The following is a 19,107-nucleotide window of genomic DNA, read 5'->3' as shown; positions in this document are numbered from 1 at the left end:
AGTTAGTGTGCCCCCTTTTCTTCCTTTTAGTATTGATGGGGGATCACCTTAAGATTTATGTTTATTCTTAAGACTTCTTTCCTTTTGTTTATGTACAAGAACATCTAACAGCTAGAGTTACATTTAAAGCAGCCGTGTGAATAACCTTGTGAAGACCTCCAGCTCCAGCGAGGGTACTGTTTGCTTTTTGTAGATGTGTCTATAGATCTGTCTACCTATCTCTGGCAGAGAGCGTTATCGTCATGTTTTCCCTGTTTCTTGATGCTTTGTGAAAGTATTGCAGAAATAAAAGAACTGTCTTTATTCTTTGATCTCTCTTATGCTTTATGAATTCTGAAAAATTGAGGGAGAACAAAGGAAATCTGTGCTTTAGTGCTCGCCCTAAGTATTGAGAAGCAGGTTTAAAAGATGCTTTAAAATTTCTAGAAGCCAGAATGGGCAGATGCTGGAAGGAAGGATCCCATGTGGTCAAGCAGACCGGATACTTCTTTGACCCAGCCCTTGGTTTGAGAAGACTGTATTTAGATGTTTCTCTAAGTGTCCTAGATTCATAGACCTGAGTGGCCTCACTGGATATCAAGATATATGTAGATGTTACTTCCTAAGTGTAATAAATGTGGACAGAGGATTATCACTGCACACGCCCAGAAATCACTTAACATCGGGGGGAGGTGCTTTTCCTATGAGCTTTCCAAGACAAAGTCCTTCTAAGGCCACGTTGTGTTGGCAAAAAAGGGATTTGATGCTCTGCACTTAGTAAGGTCACTTCTTTGTTCTTAGCCATATGTACTTATAGAATATATCCTTCTTTTGCCTGTACTCATATCTGTAGTATAGAAAGTAAATCAATTTTATATAGTATTTTATGGTTAAGAACCACTTCGTCTTGTGTGTTGAACTTTAGCAAGAAATAAAAGAAAACTCACTTGGCAGATATATTATCTCACTCCATCACTACCACAACCCTAGGAATTAGACCAATTGGGAAACTGAGTCTTAGAGAGGTTAAGTGACTTCCTCAAGGACACAGGATGTTACGTGCTATGACCAAGACTTGAACCTAGCCTTCCAAATCCAGCATTCTAGCTCTGTTAAGAAATGTCTAGTAATCCAAAAGCATTAGCAGGGTCTCCCAGCCTTACTGAGAATTTTCTGCAGCCCATTTTTTGATGGTTTCCTGCTGTCACAGCTATCCTGGGAGATGGAAATGGCTTTTCCTAGATCTCTCTGCATTATTATTGTTGTTGTTATTTTTAGTTCTATTTTCATGAAAAATGTGCTTTTAGCCCAGGAAAATAGCATAGCAGCAGCTTATCAGAGTGTTCCAGAATGAGGAGGGTCTTATCTCACCTGCAGACTAGGGACACCTTCATGGTTGCTGGGGTGGAAGGAATGTATAATCAGCCCGCCCCCAGTAGACATCTAAAGCCAGCGGTCACTCATCCTCTCCTAGGTCCCATGCTCCACTCTTTCCTCCCTCCTAGCTCTTCAAGCCCTGACATAATGCATGAAATAATTCTGTTTTCTCTGAAAAAGGAAGGGGGTTCTGAGACCAGGGGAGAATTAATATTTATTGAACACCTACTCTGTACAATGAACAATGTTAGGACTATGATAAACATTGTCTCATTGATTGCAACAGTTCCATGAGGTCAGCATCATCTCCATTTTTCAGATGGGGAAACTGGGACTAGAGTAACATTTCCAAAGTGGCACATGAAGCGAGAGATGAAGCCTGTACAGGAACCCAGATTTGTATGATCCTGAAGCCTGTGTGCATTCTGTCTACATGGGATGCCCTTCCTCCTGCTGGAGAAAACCACAGACCACGGCTTTCTTGCAGCCTTCCGGCTGGAGACCATTAGGTGCCCGTCGCCTATGGAAAGTGTCACAGAGTGCAGCGCCACCCAGTGGGAAGAGCCTGGCTGGACTTAGGAGTTAGTCAGGCCTGGGTTTGAATCCTGCATTAGTCATTTAGTATTGATCGCTTCGACATGTTGCTTACCTGCTCTGGACCTCTATCAATCACCTATAAAAAGGAAAGCTACCTACAGGGAACCTGTGCAGATTAGAGGAGAGGATATATGCAAAGCCCTAACTTGATAGGTGTCTGCTAATAGATGCTCTTTATTATTACGGTGATTACCATTCTACTTTTTTTTAGATGAAAGTGTTAGGTCACCTGGAACCTACAAGGGTGCGCTATTCAACACATAGGCTATTTAATCAATGGCAGAACTAGTTGCCAAAGTCCCAGTCTCTTCACTGTGCCAGAGATCCAGATCTTACCGGGCTTCTCCGTTTTGCCAAACCTGTCTGATCTGGCTCTTGGGAAGCTTTGCTGGCCCATCTGATGGGAATCAGGCAGGGTGAGAGGTAGGGCCAGCTGCTACCATCAGGAACAACTGGACCCCGAGAACTCTCCTTGGCTGCCCCAGAATGATTGGAAGAAAGTGTGCATTAAGAAATTATAAGGCAGGGCTTCCCTGGTGGCGCAGTGGTTGAGAGTCCGCCTGCCGATGCACGGGACACGGGTTCGTACCCCGGTCTGGGAAGATCCCGCATGCCGCGGAGCGGCTGGGCCCGTGAGCCGTGGCCGCTGAGCCTGCGCGTCCGGAGCCTGTGCTCCGCAACGGGAGAGGCCACGACAGTGAGAGGCCCCGCGTACCGCAAAAAAAAAAAAAAAAAGAAATTACAAGGCAGAAAGGAATTGGGGGCTGGGAAGTAGGCAACTAACCCGGCCATTTTTACCTCCAGGGCCGGGGAAGCAGGGAGGGGGGCTTGATGATGCCTCCTTGGGTTCACAGAGGTGAGTCAGTGAGAGAGACAAGGTTTCTACTTGCTTTCCCTGGTTCCCTGGGTGCAGGCCAGGAACATACTCAGTGTTGGTTAAGTTTGTTTGACAAATGAGGGACGCGTTGATCATTGATAACTGTTGGATGCAGAAGTGGTATTCAGACTGTTTAACAACAGCCAGGGTGGCATGGGCACCAGCCAGGCAGAGTGGACAAGAGCCATAGTGACAAAGCAGGGTCCTCAAGACAGGACTGCCTTCTGTGTGCTGGATATTAACACTTCAGCTGCTGAGTCCTTGGGAAGTACAGGGGAGACACTGGGGCAAAAAGAGGGTGGCACTTGGAGGTAGAGAGGTTGGTTGAGGAACAGCTGTTTATCAACTGGTAGAGAAGTATTTTAGGATTTGAACCAATGGTCCACATGTACTGTTACTATCATGCACCAGCCCAGCTTGGGTGACTATAGGGCTTTTCAGTGTGCATCTGAATGAAGCCAGAAACACGTGCAAGGTTTTAAGAGCATTTTGTGTGTCTTATTGGCAATATGAGGTTGAACATTTGTCTAGTAACCATGACCAGCACTGGCTTCTGGTACTCAGTTCTGGGTTCTTTTTAGGAATCTGTACACGGAGAAAGTGTGGACTTAGCGCTCATTTAAGGAAGAGGTAACTTTGATAAGAACCAGGTGGGTTTTTCCTTTTCCTTATGGGTTTCATGTTTTTTGGATCTCACTAACTCTCCCCAGCTGTGTCCTGCTGTAGGCACCTGTTTGAGACCTTGTGTGTCGGGTTACCCCCAACAGAAGCCCTGGGCGCTTCCCCTTTGTGACCCCCATGGTGCTTTCTGGGGACTAGTCTTTGTGGCAGAGCCCCTTGTCGGGGGGATGCCTGCCTCTCCCAGCTCTTCCTGGCTCGTTCCAGGGCCCAAGCATCTCATGTCATCTTATCATCTTCCTTTTCTCAGCCTTAGTCAGGGTTGTATTTTTGAAACACATGTGCAACTACCTTTAGATAGTTTATCATTAACTGGAAATAACCCTTCAGACTTATGGGTAGATATCCACATTATTAAAAAGGATTCCTTAGATTGGTGAAGTATTTGCTTGCTAGCTCCTATAAATAGATTCTCTGGTGTATTTGAGAGCATGCATAGGTCAGTAACAGCTTGAAAGAGAGGTTTGGTGCATTGCTAAAGAACTTTTAGCTAAAGTTGCAGGTGCAATCAGAAGTGGAGCTACAAATGAATAATAATCAGTGATTATTTATTTGTCTAGTCCTCTAGCTTTGCAGAGCTCATCCACACATTTTCTCATGTGATACATGTGGTCTCCATCTCTGATCCTTTGCAGGTGGAAAGGCTGACGCATACATTTCTAATGGGTAATGGGGTGGCTGGAAGCTGCCACCATGAGTCCCTCTGGTTGCACTAGTGGCCACCACCTCTTCTGCATCTATTTTAAGGTCTTCATCAATGACACATGACCCTATCTCCATTCTCCCATTCGTCTCCCAAAATTTACCTTTCGAGATTACAAGGCTTTGCTCTTTTCCACGAAATGGTTGGCATCCTCAGACTTAGGCCAAGAAAAACTAGAGTTTCTTTTCCATTCCAAACTTGTAAGCACATAGCTTTTCATAAAGATTGTAGTAGTGCAGGCTGGGTCTTCCCTGAAGGAGTGGCCCTTCGTGTCGCCATCTAACTGAGGAATGGTGGGTAACAGTCCCCTCTGAGAAGAGCCAGCCAGCTAGAGGGTGGAGCCTTGCTTCCCGCTGGCACCCAGGGCCGCTTGGAGAGCTGGCGACCTTCCTCCGGGGCTCCTGATATCGAGCTGGGGAATGAGTAATGGGGACTCGCCAAAGTGTTTAAACACCAGAATTGAAATTAATGTCCCCTCATTGCTGGCTACGCTGACAATACATTACAGCAAACACCTTCCCAAAGTGAAATGAATGTTTGTTTATCCTCATGAAATATACATCAAAACATGTTGGTGGAAGAAGCCCTAATGAGGGAAGGGGCCAGGTTTCCTGTTAATTCCAGGCGAACAGTTAACGGAGGTGCAGGTTTCCTTTTTCTTTTTCTTTTTCTTTTCTTTCCTTTCTTTCTTTCTTTTCTTTTCTGTTTTTTTTTTAAAGAATAACCTGTCCACAGCTGTGTATCTAGGACATTAATATGAGTTTAATGAAAACTCCAGTTGATCTGTCCAAAGATATTGATGAGCATTGCCCAGCCGTATTAATCATCTCCTTGAGGGAGGAAATGAAGGGAATGGGCGAACAGGTTTCTGTCAGATGCCAATCCAGATGAAGAGATGTGAAAAAAAATTTTTTTTTTAACCTTCCACAGATACATCCATTTCCCGGGACGTGGGTTGGCCCAGGAGGGAATGACAGTACAGGAAATTCTGGGGCACATTTAACGTTAAATCATTAAGCTTCTGCCAATAAATCCATTACTGTTAATTATATCGAAATGGCCAACGATCCGCTGATAATATTCCTTCATTGATTTTCCCTTTTTTTTTTGCGGTACGCGGGCCTCTCACTGTTGTGGCCTCTCCCGTTGCGGAGCACAGGCTCCGGACGCGCAGGCTCAGCGGCCATGGCTCACAGGCCCAGCCGCTCTGCGGCATATGGGATCTTCCCGGACTGGGGCACGAACCCGTGTCCCCCGCATCGGCAGGCGGACTCTCAACCACTGCGCCACCAGGGAAGCCCCCTTCATTGATTTTCATTCTCCATGAGTCGAGGTTCTGGCTCTCATTTCTTTGGTGTTTTCATCTTTCATTTCTTTCTCCGTCTCCTCGTCTCTCCCCCCCAACCCCCACGCCGTGCTTCCCACACCCATCCCTCCCCCTTCCCCCTTGAGCTTTTGCAGAAATGCAGTTCCCCTCTCGCTGGTGATACAGTTCTCTCCCTAAGTGCCAAATGTTTCTTGATAGGAACAAGCTACATTTCTTTATGGCTTATGGCAAACTGCCTTGATTACTTATACTGCTGTACCCATTATGTGAATTAAATATGTATTCAGTTGCATGCTGCTTGCAATGTTATTGCAGGGTGACATATGGTACTGACTCAATTAGAATGAAACTAGCATTAGATAACCCTTCTGATTACATGCATCCTGACCGGCTCCTCCTCGGCCTCCCCTCTGTGCTCTCTCTCTCCAGTGTCTGCAGGCAGCAGGTTTGCATTATCCGTTATCATCTCCACCACGTTGGATGCTGGCCTGGGGGTTGGAAAGGGAGGGGGCTGTGGTCTCTGGGAAAGAAGGCATCTTGGACAGACAGACAGACAGACAGAATGAAAGGGCTAGTGGGGAAGGAATATTAAGGACTCTATGCTTGCATTTGGAATTAACTAGTGTTATATTTTTTTGGAAGCGGTTGTCAGGCCTGCTGTGAGAAGAGGCCAGAAAGGTCTCCCTAGGGTTGGAAGATCAGAAAAGGAAAGAAAAAGAATGACTGTGAAATGACTGCTGTGTGTGTGATTAGTTGGTCCTTACCTTGAAATTTTTCATTTAAAAATAACACCTTTTTTTTCCCCCCAGATCAGAGCTCATACTTATTCTAATACCAGTGATACATTTTGTTTTTATAGCACACCTGAATCATATGTTAACCCATTTGATTCCCATCAGCACCATACAGGGAGAACAGGAATTGCCGTCCCCATTTTACAGAGGAAGCAGTGGAGACACAGAGAGGCTACATTACATTATAGTTGAAGGTCGCAAAGCCACATGGTGGCAAAATGAGGAGGAATCCTTAAGAATGCAGAGGGTTCTGAAGGGCACCTCAAGGATGTGCTATAAAGTGATTGAGAGTGTTTAGATCTTAAAAAGGAAGTATTTTGCCTGTCTGGGCAGGGGCAGTAGTTGCTGGAATATCTTGTGTTGTGAATTGATGCAACACAGTTCACACCAGAGAACAGCTGGCCTGTAACATTTCCTTGTGAGGATGAATTTTCTCTCCTTGATCATTTTCACCATGTTTTAAGCAGCTCTAAGCTCCCTTCCTTTTGCTTTTCCTGCTCTGTCACTTCTACTTGCCAAGGAAGAACCTGGAGACCGTTCTCTCGGTCTCATCTAGCCACACCTGAGGCTACAGTATCCTCCCGGTCCAGAGCCTACCCCAGGACTCGCAGGCCATCTTGGATTTTCTCAGGGGCTGGTAGAAAGGCTGCTCAACCCAAAATTGCTTGTCTGACTATGGCGGAATCATCTAATGGGACTTCTTGCCCATACCGGCTCAAGTACACAGGTCTGTTTGACCATTTACTATATGTATTTGTGTGCGCCAGACCATATGCTATTGGAAATACTAAAAATGTATATGGTATATGGTCATATAAATTTATATGGTATACTGGCCATAGGCAGCTTATACCCAGGCAGAAAAATAGCATGAGGGTGAGGGTAAGTGTGAGTGAGGATGATGTAACTCAAAAGTACCATAGATGCACTTATTAACCTTCGCTAGAATTCCTAGAATTACGATGATGCTTAGCTCCAGTACGTTGAGCAGAGCAGGCACTCACCAAATGTTGGTTGAATGAATGAATGAGAGGGATCAGTCTGATTCTGGTAATAATGAGGCAGGTTTTCTTGGAGGAGATGGGGCCCCTTATAGATAACACAACCATCCATCCCATCCTACCCCTCCCAGCCCACTTTCCTACTGCAATAATGATCACTAATTTATAGAGCACTTTACAATGAAAACAACCTTTCAAAAGACACTGAAAAGATATACAAGAAAGGAATAAAAATGGTTACCTGTAGGGGCTAGCGGTGAGGTGGGGATGGGGGAATGGAGACAAGGCTGGGCCCAAGACTCAGCAGCACATGGGAATCATAATATGTACGTCGTGGATGTGTTTTTATATTGTAAATGTATTACGTGTTTAAAAATAAGATTAAAATCAAAAGACCTTTCAGGGAGCATTAACTTACCTAATTTTCACAGCAACCATGTGTTATAGGGGAGCATTTTAATTATGTTCTAATTTCACATAAGGAAACCAAGGCACAGAGAGGTTAGGTAACTTACCCAAAGTCAGGGAGTTAGTAAGTTGTAGCGTGAAGACTAAACCCAGATTGGGTTCTTTTCACCATAGCATATGGCGTCTGTGAGCCTTGGCCCAACTGTGCTAATCCCCAGAGGGGTGCCTGTGTGATTGGGGTCCTTCCTGGGACCTCTGTTTGCCAAAGTAACTGTGTATGTACTGAGGTCTCTGCAGAAGGGGAGAAGATGTGGGATTAGGGGCCCTCCCCACTGGCACTGAAACACGGCAGGTTTATATTCCCAGTAAGATCTGACTTGGAGCTACAAGAAGCATTGTCTCTGAACCAGCCCTGCAATTCAGACTCTCTCTGGGGGAAGGAAGGCAGCATGGTAGCTTTAACCTGGTCCTTAGGGTGGGCCTGCTATTCTCTGGGTGCCTCCAGAGGAATCACGGAGGTATTACAATTACCGTAATACCTAAGAGGACCTGAGGACAAATCTGGCATGGAGAAATGCCAAAAATTGTTGGTCTTGTACATTTAGTAGAGCAGGACATATGTCTTTGAGGGTGAAGTGCGACATTTGTATGGCATCCTTCAGGTAGGTGTCTCCTTTACTCTGTAGATGTTTACGCTACCTTCGTTGCTTAGAAGAGCTCCCATGTCGCCACCCCTGCCCCCTGCCTCCACTCTTTCTCCTTGACCTCTAGCTAGGGCTGCCTCACGTAGTAGAACAGAGGGAGAGCTGCGCCTTCAGCTGTGCTCATGTGTTCTCACTTAGTATATCTGTCATTCCATTGCAGCTTTCACATACTTGTGTTCTCCAGACCCAGCTAGTTAAGAGCAAGGCCTTTTCCTGAGTATCACGGAGCCAGTGAAGAACTGATCTGACCATAGACTCCAGGAGGGAGATCTACTGCCCTGAACACCACAATACCTTTCTTTTAGCAACCAGTCGCTAATCAGAGGTTATCTTATTTCCCTGTTTGCCTTTCAGAAGAGTTAGGTCAGTGTTCTCTGAGGCCAGCCCTTTTCATGTGCCATGTTCTGTTTCGATTTTGTCTAAAACTGTCCAGTGTACCTTCTGCACCTCCTGACTCAGGTCCTACTTCCGTGAAGCCTTCTGGTAGGGCTATGCCAGACTGTACGCACCTCCCCCCTCCACCTCCCATTGATTCTAAGATTTCTAACTTCTAGAAAGTTTCTATGCTTCTGCTGAGGTGAGATTTCTGCCTCTCCAGGACATGGGAGCTCCCAGCTAACAAATCCCATCTACACTCTTTTCAGTTGTAGACTCATGCTGTATTTACTACTAATGATCTTTCCTCAGTGAAACTCTCACCTCTCCTGATTTCCATTTCATCCTGATTTGCTTCATAGCAAACCTCAGGGGTGCATCTCTTTCGACTCACCGCTGCGATATTCCCCACCGTTGCCCATGACTCCATTTATCCCCTCAATACTCGTGGCTCGCAAATGTATCTACTTGTAATCTCCCTGAGGACAGGGGACTTCTCTTTCTTGCCAACCTCTGCATCCCCATTGAAAGCACAATGCCTGAACCAAAGCAAATATCCAGTGAATATTTATTGAACAAGTGGTAAATTAAAACCTGTGTTTTCCATCCAGACTGATGCTGTGAGTTTCAGACCTGCGTGTATAACTGCCAAGCAGGCATCTCTGCGTCTACATTCAACAGAATCCTCAAACTCTGCACATCCAGGGCAGACCTCCTCAGCCCCTTGGTCCACATCAAATCTTCTTCCTCTATTCCTTCTCTCTTTCATCTGCCCAATCCAGAAACCTCCTATCTGTGTTAGACTCTTTTTTCTAAGCCTGCCCTGCCCCCCATCTAATCATTAGCCAATTTGTGTTGATTCTGGCAGTAAAAATTGATTGAATGCTTTATCCCAGAGTTAGTGCCAGGTGAGGGAATACAAAAGTAAACAAACACACCCTAACTATATCCCGTATCATGTGTCCTCTCCATCTGCCACTGTCCTAGGTCAGGCCCTCATGTCTTTCACCCAGACAGCTGACCTCCTAGCTGGTATCTCTGCCTCAGATATCTTCTCACTATCCATCCTCTCTAAGGCCCACCATGACACTCTTAACATGCAAACCTGCTTGCCGTACCCCTATTGAGAATTCTTCACTGGCAGTCCCAATGTCAAAAGCTGTAGTCCTGAATCTCAAAACTATTGTGCCATGATCGGTTGTGAAGTATGTCACAAGTAATTTTGATATTAATAACAGTCTAAGACCTGAGGTTTGCAAATGATTTAAAATTTTAAACTAATTCAAATTATCACCATAAAAATGTCACTTTCACTCACTTGAAGTCCCATATGCTTTCCTGAGTGGAAGAGAAGACGTAGCTTTATAGCCTGCTGGGAATTGTGCGTTTCTGTGGCATACCCTCTGGAGTATGCTTTAAATCTGATCATCATTGAGTGTGCAGGTATGATGGACGCAAGGCTGAAGTCTTCAGGATGAACCCTGAAGACTTTAGTGTAACCTACGTTAACCTTATGATCTAGCCCTTGTCAATTTCTCCAGGGTTCTTTCCTACCATTTTCTTCTATTTCATCACAGGCTGCAAATACCTAAAACCTGCTACTTTTTTTCCCTCATACTTCAGAAATCGTCTTCTCTATTAGGAATTCCCGTACCTAACATCCCCATGGTGAAACTATTGCTAATTGTGCAAATCCTAGCCCGAGTACTCCGATCCAGTGTTAGATATTTCTTCTTTGTGTTCATTTTGCCTTGTATATTCCTTCAAGGTAATATACGACTTAGATTAATTCGTCTTTGTAATTTTATTTTTTGCACATCATTTTAATTTTTACATGTTTATTTTCCCATTGGACTGTAAGTACTTTGAGTTTATTGTCTTTTTATATTCTTCTCCCAATTTTTTAGGACAGGCTTGGGCCTATAGTAGGTGCTGCATAATCATTCATCGTATGAACGAGGGAGTCATATAGATACCATCTTACCCACTGATCCCAACATTCTGCAGAGTCAGGCACCTTTAGTACCATATCCTATCTTGATGTCCCTAGACAGGGAATCTGAAAAGCAAGTCCTGGCTCATCCATGTGTGGTTATATGGCCCTAGACATGTTCCATAAAATTTCTATACACCTGTTTCTATATGCATGGTCTGTTTGTGGGACTGTCCTCTGAAATGGTCATTTAGACCAAATTGGAGGAAATATTGGGAAGAGGATGCAGTGGGTAAAATGAGGCCCACGTGGTTGTTATTGATCCTGTGGCACTGTGTGTCCAGCAGAAGGGTTTAGATAAGTGGTAAGAAATGGAGGCCCAGTGGTTCCCCGAGCACAGATGACATATGCTGAAACCAGAGTCAAGGACCTTCTGTCTGGTGAAAATGTGCAGGGCGTACTAGACTGGAGAGAGATTGAAGACAGGAACTTCAGCCAGGAGACAAAAGGACACAGGGTCTAAATAAACGAATGGTATTTTGGGGAATGAAAAGGATCAGGCTGTTTTGAAAGAAAGATTAGCAGAGCCTGATGACCACCTGGAGAAGGAGGTGGAAGGATAGGTACGACTCAAGGATGACTGAATCATTTAATTCATTTATTAACTTTTGAGATGACAGATGACTCAGTACAATGAAATGAAAAACTGTTTAACAATTATAACTGTCCCCAAATAGCCAGAAGGTGTGGTCACAGATGCCCACTTAAGCCTGTAACTGTCAGCAATGAGGCTTTGCCGGGGTCGTCACAGAAGCCTCTGCTGCGTTGTATGCAAGTTTGAACTAGGCTCTGAGATGTCATCCGTCTTTACTTCTACGTATCTGCGTTTATAGGTTTTCCAATCTGGTTACCTGGGAGGATGGGCTTGGCATTAATAAAAGCAAGGAAATTAGGAAAGGGAGGGAATTTGGATGCTGGCTAGAGTTTCGTTCATTCCAAATTGGGGCAAATTATTTAGTTTCATAGAATATTGTGATTGCTTCTGTATAACTGTTCACTTTTTTTTATGGGCTACATCTCTGACATTCATTTGACTTTGTCTCCCTAGAGACAAAGTGTGATCTCCTAGAATCATACATTATTTGTATGGGATTCCAAGACTTAGCTCTCAAGTTTCTGGGGCCTCCTTTCTGTGAGGAGTCAGAGTTTGCAGTCGATCAGAATAAAATAGAAGGGGAAAGAAAAACTTGGACTTTGGAGTCAGACTGACCCGAATTTGTGTCCTGGATCCTCCGTCTACTATGTGACACTGGGCAGGTTACCTAATTTGTCTTGTGCTTGTTTCCTCAATACTGAAAGTGAAATCATAACATCACCTACTTCATAGGGTTTGGGGAAGGATAATCATAATAAAAATAGCTACTACTAACTTAGGGGTTAACAGACACTGTGTTATTTACATTCATTATTTCTTTTAATGCTCCCTGCAAAGCTGTAAGGCCTATACTATCATTGTCCCCATTATATGGACCAGTAAACTGAGCTTAGAGGCGTTAAATAACTTGCCCTAAATGACCCATGTAGGAATTGGCAGAATAAGGATTTGAACCTAGGTTGAATGACTCTAACAGCTGAACGCTTAATGACCAAAAGAAAGCTCTGTAGCCTCCCCCAAATCACTCTTTCTGTGAAAATCTGGAAGCTCTCCTAAGACCCCCATTCAGATTAATTACCCCTTCTACCTTGTTCCTATAACAAATACCTATAGCTTTTATTAGCATGTATTTTGTCATTTTTCAACCCTTTATTCAACCTTTAATTTTAGTCATTTGTTCCTAAGTTCCTCTCTCTTCACTAAATTACAAACGTTTGAACACAGGAACTGTGCCTACCTATGTATTATCCCTCCAGTGCCTTCTTTATACATAGGCATTCTCAATGTTAATTTGTTGGAAAGAAATTATATGAAAGGCTCACTCCTTCCCTAGGGGGGACACCTTTGGTGCCATGAGCTCACCTTTGCCTTTCTGTCACCAAAATAGAAAGATTAAAGTGTCAAGGAATACTATGAGTGGCACTAATGAAATATGATCATTTAAAATGATGAAATAGGGCTCCCCTGGTGGCACAGTGGTTAAGAATCCGCCTGTCAATGCAGGGGACACGAGTTCGAGCCCTGGTCCGGGAAGATCCCACATGGCGCGGAGCAACTAAGCCCGTACGCCACAACTGCTGAGCCTAAGCTCTAGAGCCCGTGAGCCACAACTCCTGAGCCCACGTGCCACAGCTACCGCAGCCCGCGCGCCTAGAGCCCATCCTCTGCAGCGAGAGAAGCCACCGCAGTGAGAAGCCCGCACACTGAATGAAGAGTAGCCCCCGCTCACGATAACTAGAGAAAGCCCGCGTGCGGCAACAAGGACCCAATGCAGCCATAAATAAATAAATGAAATAAATTAAAAAAATAAAATAAAATAATGAAATAAAGTCAGTTAGTCTGAGTAGAGTCCTTATATCACCCGCCCTGCCCTGCAACACACAAACGTCATAAAAGCAGAAGTAATCTTTCTTCAGTAAGTTGTTTGTGATGTTTAGAATTGAACCAGACAAGAAATGAAGTATTGGGAACCAGTTCCTCCTTGCCTCCGGGTATCAGAAATACTCCATCCCACTTGGTCTTAACTTTTTTCTCTCATCAGCCCTTCAGTTGGAATGCAGGCGTAGTTGTAAGGCTGAGATGTGCTGGAGTCTGACCTCCCCTTGGTGGGGAGTGGGTCTGGGCAGTCGAGGTGGATGTGAGTGAATCCCCATGGTACCCATTATCGAGAGGGTTAGGCCCCGAACCTGTCCTTTTCTTCATTCTACCACACCTGAGATGGAAAAAAGAAATTCCATGACCCCTTATGTAGCAGCAGAGGGAGAAAGCAAGATGCCCACCTCTGAATACCTTTAGGTTTAAAAGTGCAGGATTAACTGATACACACTACGGTTATATAGAATAGATAAGCAACAAGTTCCTACTGTATAGCACAGGGAAGTATATACAAAGCCTGTAATAACCTATAATGGAAAAGAATCTGAAAAAGAATATATGTATGTATGTATACATACATATATATGAGCTAAATCACTTTGCTGTACCCCTGAAACTAACACAACATTGTGAAGTAATTATAATTCAACATAACACGGAAACAAAACAACAACAAAGTGCCTTTTAACTGCTCTTGGGTGCAAAGCTGAGTAATAGTAATGGTCCTGTTGGTCAAAAGGATGATGCAGAGTATTTCATACCTATCGAGGCCGTTTCATACACAGTGCCTCTTATTCCCTTTCTCTGAGAAACAGCCCTGAGGAGATGGATAGAAGGAATCACAGAACTGTGTTTGACTGTGTTCAGTGAAAGGCCGTGAGTTGTTTTTCTCGTTTTGTCTTCCGTCCCCTCCTTCTTTCCTGATCCTGAATGAATCTCGCCATAGTTATTGATACCTCTCACCATTCAGCACCCACTGTTGGCAGCCTCCCCCATGTGAAACGAGGGGGCGTTGGCACAGAAGGCCTCTACGGGACCCAGTAAAGGCTCCGAGCACATCAGTTTGTGTAATTGACTCAACAGAGGGCCCAAAGGCCACCCCCCCAACCCCGCCAAACCCCTTGACTCTTATTTCAAACATGATTCTAATGGGATGGTTGTCTGGTTTCCCCACCCCTGCTAGAATATATGCATGGTCATCACTCATATGTACTGGGCACTTACTACTGGCAGACACTGTCTTTAACACTCACGGGTATTAACTCGGGGAATCCTCACAACCACCCCAGGAGCTAGGAAACACGATTGTCTCCATTTTACAGGTGAGGACCCAGCAGGGAGGGGATCAGAACCAAGGTCCCACAACCCATCAATCGAGGTCAGCTTCGGCTTCCAGGATCTGGTACCACAGCCATGTGAACTATAACACTGTACTACCTACGAAGAAGAGGAAACTCTGCGAGGCTCAGCATAACTATAAAAAGCCCAGCAGATGGAGTTTACGTAAAACAGGCTTGCAGACTCCCACCTAGCAGTGGGCCTGGGTGATAATTGGCATTCATAATGATGAATGATTTGGGTTCTGAAGAGGAAGCCAAGTTATGTTCAAGATTATCCATCTATCTATCTATCCGGATATCTTTTAAAGAAGCTAGAGGAAAGATAACATGTTTTTAAGTGATTTATATCTAAAAAGATGAAATCAACCCAGTTTTGGTAAACCCCTAGGAATAGGGAGACGGGGCAGCTTTCTAGAGTGGTTTCTTTCTCAGGAGTTAATGTTTTCTTACCTTTCTACCTGCTCCTGGCTTCCAGGGTCTCTGTTCCCTGGGTGTCTCCCCAGAACAAAGGTTACAGACCCGTGGACAGCCTGCATCTCCTCCATGGACTCTTTTTCCAGAAAAGATGACAAGAATTTATGAATCACTCTACACTGTGAATGGGGTGCCCTGTACCCACTCGACGTTGTTGCTTTGCTTCTGTGGTGGCAGGTAGAGGGAATGCAGTGCAGTAAATACCAGTGCTTCCATAAACCACCATGAACGTGGAAGGGGGGTGGTCAGGGGATTTGAGAGCAGAGAGGGGAAATCACTTCTTTGCCTGGAAGGGAAATGCCGTGCCTACCCCTTCAGGTCTGTCTACTGGATGAGAAGGAAATTCTCTTCCTTGCTTCTACCTTCCCCCATCCCCTTTCTTTTTTTGTTCCCTTTTTAGAATAATATAAAATAAAAAAAAGCCCAGCAGAAAGGGAGCTGTGATGCTGTCGTCCCTGGCGTTGATGTTATTTATTTTCCTCAGTTGCTGCTCTGGAAGCCCGGAGTTGACAGAGCGGTTTTGTAGAATAGAAACATTATAGACTGTTACTGTCAGAGTGTTAAACGTGATGGATAGAGAAATAGAGGCGAAGGAGGGGACTTAATACTGAGAGCCAGGGTGCTCATGGGAAAATAAACCATCCGCATATAAGAAATGAATGAGGTAATATGGCAGGAGGTAATGGGCTTTCGCCACATGCCGGAACAGAGATGCTTATTACAGGGTGTGCTTAACCCTTGGCATGCTGATTTCCCTTTGTGGGTTCCAGGGCCCTCCGCCGTGTCCCTCTGTGCGAGCGCATGTGTGGCTTTTCTTCAGGCAGGGAAGCAGGCGTGCGCAGAGGAGTGGAGACAAATGTGTGCTTAATAACACGGTATTAGCAGCAGCCTGTACATCAGAAAGCCTTGGCGGCTCCCGAGGGGCTCGGGATCCCCGGGGCTGCAGGAAGCAGAACATGCCCTGATTGCTGGGTTATGGAGAAGCAGGGAGGCATGCTGGGGGAGCTGGGGGCTCTGTTGATTTCTCCACTGGGGACTGCCGAGGGGTGTTCTGGTTCCCTGGGAGAGAAGTTCATGATTCATGTTGCTCGGCTGCCTTAGTGGCCCCAGAAGATTCCCTGCCACTTTACGTAGCCAGTGCCTAGCTGTTCTCCCACTGCCTGGGATGTGGGGCTTTGCTGTGAGATGGGAGGGAGGGGGCAGACAGTGGTCCCTTTATTACCTCCTTGTCAAGCAGTACAGAGCCTGTGCTGGAGACGTAATACAGGTGAGCATGCCAGGGGGAGACCCGGCCTCAGATGGGACGACGGAAGGAGTCCAGCCAGCCTAGGTGACGTGAAGGGAAGTGAACTGAAAGGTGACCAGGTTCCATGAGCAAGGTGCTTTCCCTTTGTGTTGGGTTCCCGTGACCTTTACGACCCATCTTTGTGTCCTGGTGGTGGCCAGCCCTGTGTCTTGCACATGGCAAGCATTTAGTAGACTGTGAGGACTTGGTTAATAGGGGCCCTCATCTAGCTCTGGTGATTACATGCTGTGTGGCCTTGAACAAGTCATTTACCCTCTCTGGGTGTTAATGTTCTCTTCTATGGTGTGGGGATAATACCACCTCATAGATTTATTATCAAGATGAAACACACTCATACTAATGAAAGTGTGGGCAGGCTATAAAACATTACGCAAGCACCGAAGTTTTACCGTTATTTCTGCAGTTAGTGACAAAACAATACCTGTGTATCAAGGATCCAGCAAAGAACTTCACCCAAGAAATTAACGTTTTCAAGCTAGCAGCTTCACATGCTTTTACCCAAACAGTGCTGTTCTTGTCTGGTGTTAAAGTGTGTCTCTTTGCTTTCAGTGGTGGTCACATCAGCAAGGACACCACCCTGGCTGGATGTTTATATTGTAGGCACCGGGTCAGTGGGAGCCTCAGAAACTCTTGCAGGGGACCGCAGTCACCTAAGAGTTGTGGTATGCCTCACACTCCTGTTCAGAGCTTTCATAGAATCACTGAATTTTGGAGTTAGAAGGACCTTAATCCATGCCCATCGTTGTCCTTCGTTTAGCTTGGAAAGTGCTTCTTGCTGAAGCACAGGCCTCACCTCTAGCAGCTTTTGGTCTTTCTCTGGAGCTCTTCTATAGAAGATGTTCCTCAGCCCAACCTCATCCTCTGAGATCTAGTTGCTGCCTCTGAGGTCATGTCACTAGGAACCCTGTCCTTAAGATGGTCCACATTCTGGGGATTTTTGGATTGTCATTTAAGCTTTCAGAGATCCTCAGTATTTCCACAGGAGCAGAAGGACCTAGGTTGGCTGGCCCGCTCAACCGTGGTCTGGACTCTGCTCCAAGTCTGACGTTAGCATGTGGTGCCCACTGGTGAGGTGAGGGGACAGTCTTTCTCCCTGCGTCCTTTTCCCTATTCCTCTTTCTCACTCGTGGGTCCAGACCTTCCAGGCAAGTTGGTTGCCTTGCTGTCCCCCCGCTCCTCCTGGGATGCTTTTTTGTCTTCTCTGTATATCGAGTCTCTATCCATCCTTCAAACTTTGCTGCTTCTTATTTTTTTCCCAGTAATTACAACTTGCATTGAATCTTCTCTTCTCTTGATTCTTCAGGTTTGTACGACTGTATGTAACAGCTGGCTATATACAGTTATTTGGTATTTCTCTGATTGTTTCACATGAGACTATCTTGCTAAGGGTATTAACATTTTCTCCAAAAAAGGATATACCCTGTGTATACTTTTTCTTATAATTGGCATCCCACTTCCCTCTGCTTCAATGATTTGTCATCTACTTCATTAGAATGCTTTTATAACATAGAGCTTTCTTTTGCTTTTTCTGGTTTTTCTCACTAGACTAGCTGTTCCTTATAGAAAGAAGGTATCTTTGGTTGTCCCAAGGCATCTAGTATATAGCCTCTCTTGTTATTTCCTCAACTTACTGACAGTTTTTAACAGAAAAGGTCTCTTCCTGCACTTGTCTAGTTTACACACTCAGACATCCTTATATTCAGCCTTGAATGGAATGGGAATGAAATCCACGTATAAAGAAAAATGGTACTAACCTGTGACAGGATCTTGTCTCTCACGAAATAATATTGTTGGTACATTTGAGTCAGAGAAGCTCTGAGGATTAGTGCAGAGTGTAGAATGATGCGTCACACATAGCAGGCATCAGAACTTGTTAGTTACAGTAGTAGTGGTAGCATCTGCAGTAACTGATAGTTGAGAAGTAGTAGAATGTAGCAGTAATACCTAATGCCCACCGATCTGCCTTTTTTGCTCTGTTTGTGTTTTGGTCGAGTTCCACATATAATCAGATAATGGAGAGAATCTATAAGCTTGGGAACAGTAACACCAGACCCTCTAAATGAGAGTCTTCCCTGGGCTAGTGGGTTCCTTCTGCTCCTTACTTATTCTAAAGGCTGGGGCCCTACCATGGTGTCTTCCTGAGCACCTCTGCGGTCCCAGGATATTGTCTTGAAATATGTCACGACAAAAGCCAACTCCTTTTGGGTTCAGGAAGGAAGGTGTATTTTAGGACCAGTGAGGTACAAATCCCTGGATTTGTTTAAAATTTATAAAAAGGACAATAATAAAGGAAGAGGAGGAGAGATCCAACTTCTGGCCTTTTCAGGAGACTCTTGCCTCTCTGCATTTTTAAAATTCCACTAGGATGCCCAGAATAGTAAGATTTGCAGACTACAGAGTTCAGGGGAAAGGCAGAATGACGCAGAGCTTCCAGGACAATTCTTTTCCCTTGTTGATTAGTTATTTTTCTAAATCCCTTTCTTTTCTGTGTCAAAGCACAGTGCCAGTCTTTGAACTTCACCAACTATGATCTCAGAAATGTGTGTGCTGAGGCCCTTCATCTTTGAAAAAGGGAATGATTGGGGTTCAGGAGGGGCATTGCTGGTGTATTCAGCAGGCAATGTCACTTGTTCTCAAGAGTAACCTGGGGGTGTTTATGAAATGCGGCTTCACAGGCTTGGCCTCAGCAGGTTTGCTCTGTGGC

At 45.0% G+C, this 19,107-nt stretch overlaps 1 protein-coding gene across 4 annotated transcripts in view; it reads left to right on the top strand.

Annotated features, from left to right (window-relative positions):
- PBX1 (PBX homeobox 1) overlaps positions 1-19,107 on the top strand; it is a 282,525-nt gene that overhangs the window by 116,971 nt on the left and 146,447 nt on the right. The window lies entirely within an intron of this gene.

The sequence above is a fragment of the Lagenorhynchus albirostris genome, chromosome 2 (assembly GCF_949774975.1).
Source record: "Lagenorhynchus albirostris chromosome 2, mLagAlb1.1, whole genome shotgun sequence".
In the NCBI taxonomy this organism is placed as follows: domain Eukaryota; kingdom Metazoa; phylum Chordata; class Mammalia; order Artiodactyla; family Delphinidae; genus Lagenorhynchus; species Lagenorhynchus albirostris.
Note: the sequence above shows the minus strand (reverse complement) of the source record. Positions and strands in the feature narration are given on the sequence as shown.